The 6578-nt window shown below is 37.0% G+C and overlaps 1 long non-coding RNA gene across 1 annotated transcript in view; it reads left to right on the top strand.

The window, feature by feature from the left end:
- The window catches only part of LOC309614699, a 189919-nt gene that overhangs the window by 76332 nt on the left and 107009 nt on the right, over positions 1-6578 (top strand). The gene's annotated exons all lie outside the window — the stretch shown is intronic.

Below are 6578 nucleotides of genomic sequence, written 5' to 3' on the forward strand. Positions count from 1 at the left end.
AGAATGCATAAATCTATTTTTTTTTAGTCTTCCTAAGCTACACTTTAAAGGTCTTTGAAACACTTTCAAAAAATAGATAATAGTTTACACTCTATTTAATCCCACATATAGATCACTTTAAGAATCTCTTTAATCAAATTTTTCTGAAAATTCAAAATGTTAACACAAGTTAAATATTTTAAAAGTGTTAAATATTTAGAGACAGACCATTGGAAAAGCCTTCGTTTGATTCTTATGGTTCAAATTGATATTTGACTTTAAATAACATGATTGGATATTTAATTTCTATGAATCAAAGACCCTGGAGTATTTGTAGATTTGTCTTGTCAATACCAAATTAGAGATAGACACAAGTAGAGCCCAGGCTCAGAGAGAAGAGAGCTAAAACTTGGAACTTACCTTGGGATCATGTGAATTTTTAAAATCTGTTTCCTTGAAATTTAACCATTCCATAATGAAAATCTATCATAATATGATTAGCCTTTAAGGTTCATTTGAGCCTTCTAATACTATAGATAGAAAAAATAAATTCTACTATGCTCACAATACACAAATCAAAAAATCACAAATTCCTTCAAATCATGGATTTCCTAACTCCTTGCCTACCTCTTCAAGGCTAGTTATGAATTAACTTTACAGTGAACAAATTCCAGCATGTGAATTTCAGCTACCGTATTTCAGAAAGTGGGCTGCAGAAGCAGGAATTAAGCATAAGGTCCTAGCGACTCACCCTCTTGATTTAACAATGGAGGAGTTTGAGCACAGGTTGAGCAAAATGAGTGTTTGGTCCTCCTTAAGTCATTTCCCATTGTTAGATGAAGGAGAGTAATTCCAATCATTTCTTTAAAGGGAGCACTATAAAAAGCTTAAGAATATTTGTTTACTAAAAATAAAATCATCAGACTTAAGAGGGGAAAAAATATTGTATCCATCACCTATAGTGACTATTCACTTCAAAATTCTATTACCCCCAAAGAGAGAAATTGAAGAGAATTGTAATCTTTTGTTTCTGTCTTGTCTTGACTTGTTCCCCGTGATGTTCTTATTCTGTGTTATTTTTAGTTGGCAGTTAATAATGCAGATTCCCTAGCTAGGAAAATTCAGTTTTGTTTTGTTTTTCTTAAAAGGACAGGCTTTAAAATAGACAAAATATCTAAATATCTACTTGGTTAAAAAAAAAAAAAAGGTGGAACAGGTTTCTGGACACTTTGGTTCAGAATTTAATTTATATTTTAAACAAACATGCTGAATTTCTGTAGTGGAAATTTGCCATTTGGTTTCTTAAATCAGTTACAGTTTAAGCCATTGGTTCATGAATCATTCAAAAAAGTAAGCCCAAGTTACCAGCATATGACAGCAAGAGCTGGATTCTCAGAAGAAATGGAACCATGGCTTGTTTATCTTGGAGAGCATTCTTGTCATAATTTTTACTGTGCACATATATTTTGTTGGCAATTTTGTCTGTTTTTCCTATTCTCAGGTAGAATAAACCAAGGGGGAAAAAAACAAAAAACAGAGAAAAAGACAAAAGCACTGCTAGCTGGTCCTGGTAAAGTTATTAAAGGATTGATGTCCTCTCCAGTGGAGGAGCAGACTCGCTTTCTTTCAGTACAAGGGATGGGGAGAGTACATGACGAGTTCCTGGGCAGGAAGGGGAGAAAAGCATTCACCATAATGTTATACCACCACCCACTGAGTGCCCCAAAGCAGCAAGTGCTTTTCCAGTTAACTGTGTGAGTGACTGGCCTAGCCTACTTGAATAAGATGCTGAGGAGGGTAACCAAACCAGAAGTGAGCAACTGGACATGGCATGGGTGCCTGAGAACACACACAGGCCCATTTCTCTAGGTTCAACTCCAAAGATGGAAGCCACTGTAGGGAGAGAGTCAGAGCAAATGACACCTCAACCTATCACTCAAGTGCAAGGGATTAGAGAAAACCCACAAGCTCTGAAACTGATAAAAGATAGCTACCGGGACTTCCCTGGTGGTCTAGTGGTAAAGAATCTGCCTTACAATGCAGGGGATATGGGTTTGATCCCTGGTCAGGGAACTAAGATCCCACATGCCACAGGGCAGCTAAGCCAGTGCACCACAACTACAGAGCCCATGTGCCCTGGAGCCTGTGCACCACAACTAAAGAAGAGAAAGAAAAGCAAAATCCACACACCACAACAAGAAGAGAGAAGCCCGCACACCACAACAAAGAGCCCGTGCACCGCAACGAAAAGATCCTGGATGCCTCAACAAAGATCACCGCATGCCTCAACTAAGACCCAACACAGCCAAAAATAAATAAAATAAATAAATAATAAAATAAATCTTTAAAAAAAGAAAAGGTAGCTACCCATGGATGCTATAATAAATCTGTAAGTCTGGCTTCCAAGATCATTAAAACTAGGACTGTTGATAAAATAGTTTAGGGGGGTTGGGGGGAGACTATGGAGAGTCATTTGAATCACTTTGCTTTCATGAAGCTCTGGGCTGCTTCCCACACTTGAGAGGGAGCATGCTCAAATGAAGGTAGAAATGGCTGCTGTCTCACTTGAAAGATAAGAGTGTGAAACAGATCCCAGGGTGGGAAAAGACAGAGGTAATACATAAAAACTGTAAGGTAGAAAAACATTCTGGCTTAACTGTGTGAGGACTGAGGTTCAGATCCCGTTTTGGCATAAAGATGGTGATTGAATCTTTCTGAGTCTGTAAAATGGGGACACATAACACTGTTTTCATAACAACATTAGAGGTCTATGAGAAATAATGTGAGTGAATATGCTTTATGAAGAGTTATATGAAATGCATTGTAAAGTGCACCCCTCAAGTCTGAACACATGAGTTTGAGTTACTTCTGGAGACACTGGTCTCTCAGTTCTGCCATTTAATGTTTAGGGAAATTAGTCAAAGTACTTATAAATTCCTTGGGTTCTTCTTCATCCTTCTCAGGCGTATTTTGTTTATGTTTAATTTGATGTTGCCTGTTAATTCCTTTAAACTTTTGGGAAAACTAAAAACTTCAACATTCAACAAACTCCTACTATGTGCAAGACTCTATGCCAGGTGCTGGGAATTTTTTTAAATTATTTTAAAATTGTCCATATTCTGTCAAAATATTTAGTTTTTTGTATTTCTGGGAGAAAACAATACATATTTAAAGGCTGCTACAAGTTTCTTTTTCTCTTTTTTTTTTTGGAAACAAACCATTGAAGCATAATTTAGAAAACAAAACCAGAAGACAAAATTCTGTTACAATCTTATTACTTTGACCAAAAATTTTAAAAAAATGTTTTTCAAGATTACTGCTGCCAAGTGTTTTATATGTCGGGGACCTAATTTATAAATGCTTTATTTACTTTGTTTCTCTACTCACTTATACAGATAGAATCAATACAGAATTCACTTATTGCAAGCTGTGTAAGGTTCCAACAAGACTTAGTTCCTATATGGATTTTTCTTCATCACTAAATATATTCTCATTTTCAAAAGCTTTACGACGACAAAACAAAGAAGCTACACAATACTTACATGAGGCGATACTATTTTTTCAGTTTTAAAGAAACTGCTCCCATTTTTCTTTTATTTCAAGTTTACCTGCAGCTAAGTATTTTCCTATTCAGTTGAAATAAGGGGTAGTTGTCACCTCAATTTAAGACCAGCTGGAATCATCCTCCCACTCCTGAACAGTGTCCGCAATCTGAGGGAGAATGACAAACCGTCGATCTCAGTTCTACTTGCCAAATATGAATTTTCAACAGATTCTACTAAGAAAACATTGTGACGCCATTGCATGTCTGCATTTCATTTCTAGGAAAGATCAGACTTTTTTTGCCCATGTGGAAGATAGGGTGACATTATAATAATTAGAGTGAGTAATCCGAGAGGCAACATAACAGTGAGTCCAAGTGTGGCTCTAGAGTCAGATTCACAGATGTGAGTTCTGGTTCCAATGGTTCCAACACTCACTAGTCATGGGACTTTGCCAAGTCAACGACTGCCCCCCCAAACCGTGTCTTGGTTTCCCTGTCTGTGAAATACAGATAATTATTCTATAAGGATGGATGTTTAAGGATTACATGAGACAAAGCATGTAAACTCATCGAAGGACGCATGGCTAGTAAGCACTCAATGAATATGAGCTATTATCATCATTAATTGAGACTAACCTGTGATATTCCAATTCTGTTCTTGATCTTCTCTCTGGTAATTGCATCATACTCTTAAACACAGGTTTGGAAAGCTGGATGTGTTAGTATATCAAGTATGTAACACATTGCTGCTTTTCTCCCTTAAAGTGATTAGAAAACTCCTGCATTGTATCATGACCAACAGCAATATGTGTGCATATTACAAAGAAGTAAATGTCAACAAAATGTGTCCTACAAACATCTTCTTTAGCTGTGTCTTTTCTGAAGGCAGAGAGAGGAAAAGAAGAGATAAAGGAACAGCCTAGTTACTTGACTGACCCAAACAGAGCTTGTGGAACCAGAGCTAAAGCCCTTTTAAACCTTGAGTAAGGCATCTTCTCCTAGACAATAACCTTAGTGCAGTGGTTCTGCTCCTTGGACTTTGTACTGAGTAGGCTTAGCCATACCTGCCAAGATTATTGTCCTGGACCATGGTTTCTCAACCTTGGCACTACTAACATTTTGGTCTGAAGAATTCTTTGTTGCAGGTGACTGTCCTCTGCACTGTAACACACTCAGCAGCATCCCTGGCCTCTATGTATGAGATTCCAGTAGCATCTCCCTGTGCCTCTAGGTTGAGAAAACCAAAAATGTCTCCATAAGTTGCCAAATGTTCCTGAAGGGCGCAGTCACCCCTAGTTGAAAACCACTGCTCTGCAACACGCGGAGTGGGACTTGTGCAGGCTCCACCCACCAGTTCTTCTGCTTAAGAATTCATTAGAAAAATAAGCCATCACTGAATTCACTTATCAATAAGCCATTCTCATTCCCAAATCACTCGCCTATCTGCCCTTTTTTAATTTAGGCATTCATTCATTATTCTTCACTTAAAAAAAATTATTGAAAGCCTACCCTGTGCCACCATCTTAGTTTGGGCCCTGTAATTCTTGCCTGCACTTCCTGCATCGTTTCCTCACTGATGTCTCTGCCTTTACACAGCCCTCATCCAGTCCTCGGACCATGTCTCCATCCGAGTTATCGAATGACTTCCTAAAACTCAAATCTGATCTCACCGCCACTCTTCTTAAAATCCCTGCTGCTTCAGGATGAAGTCCAAAAATTTAAGCCTAGCACACAAACGTTCATGATCTGGTACCTGACAGCATGATGCTCTACTGAACACAAGTTCCCAAATATACATGATCTTTTTTTTTTTTTTTGACATTTTGAATTTTATTTTATTTATTTACTTTTTATACAGCAGGTTCTTATTAGTCAATCCCAATCTCCTAATTAATGTACATGATCTTTTAAACGTTCATGCTTTTGCACGTCTACCAGCAATGCTCTTCACCTTAACCACTTGAATTAATTCTGATTGCTCTTTCAATGGTCCACTCTGTCGTCCTTTGCTCTGGAAAGTCTCCTTCACTCCCTGGGTAGCATCAGAGAATTTCCCCATTCCACTGACCATATTATATTAAAACATGTCACAGTCTATTATAATTGTTTATACTTCTCTTTTTCTGCTGGAATGTAAGTTCTGTTATTATCATACAAAACCTGGTTCAAAGTTAGTAAATAAAATAAAATTTAATTAAATCCAATTACAAAGAACAATTGGGAAATCCACTAAAACTAGTGTCCTCCTATTGTATTGCCTCATTTATTTCATATCACTTACCATTATGGTAAATTACAAACTGTTTTTGTTTATTCACTCATTTATTGTCCACTTCCACCCTCCAGTACCACTAGGATATGTTATATGAGAGTAAAGAACATTTTCTATGTTGTTGATGTTGTTTATCAGCACCTACAGTGGTGCTGGGAAGATAGTAAAAACTCAAAAAAATTGCTGAATAAATAAATACAAAAGGTGGGCTGAAAAGTAGAAGCTAGTTAATAAAACCGAGAATGACTGGTCACAGATGTAGGAAGGGAAGTGAGAGAATATATTCAAATAAGAAATAAAATATTTTATTAATGTGTCATACTTTATTTGAAAAATAAATACATATATTTTGAGAAAGCATACAACAACAATAAACTTAAACCTAGACAGAAGAAATAGAAAGGGCTTCCAGTTTTTTCTGCTACCTATAGGAAACAGACTTGGCAGCTGCTGTTACAAATGAAAAGAAAAATTTTCATGCACAGGGTTCATGTTCTCATGATTGATGGACATTTCCTTTTGAAAATATGCCTATTTATAATCACAAATAAAATTCCTGTTGTCTAATGAACAACAGACTATGAGTCTTATGGATTTGCCTCCAAGAGTTAAATAACCTCCTAATTCCACTTGACAGTAAGGATAAAGCTACTGTTCTACTGTGATAGATAATCCTCTGCATGGGGTGGTGGGACTGGGGGAGCAACAAGGAGGCAGGGGAGAGGGGACATCCATCTTGCTAAGCAATTTATGAATTGAACCCTAAATCCTTAATGTACTAGA

This window comes from Balaenoptera borealis, assembly GCF_965194805.1.
Source record: "Balaenoptera borealis genome assembly, chromosome: 17".
Lineage (NCBI taxonomy): Eukaryota > Metazoa > Chordata > Mammalia > Artiodactyla > Balaenopteridae > Balaenoptera > Balaenoptera borealis.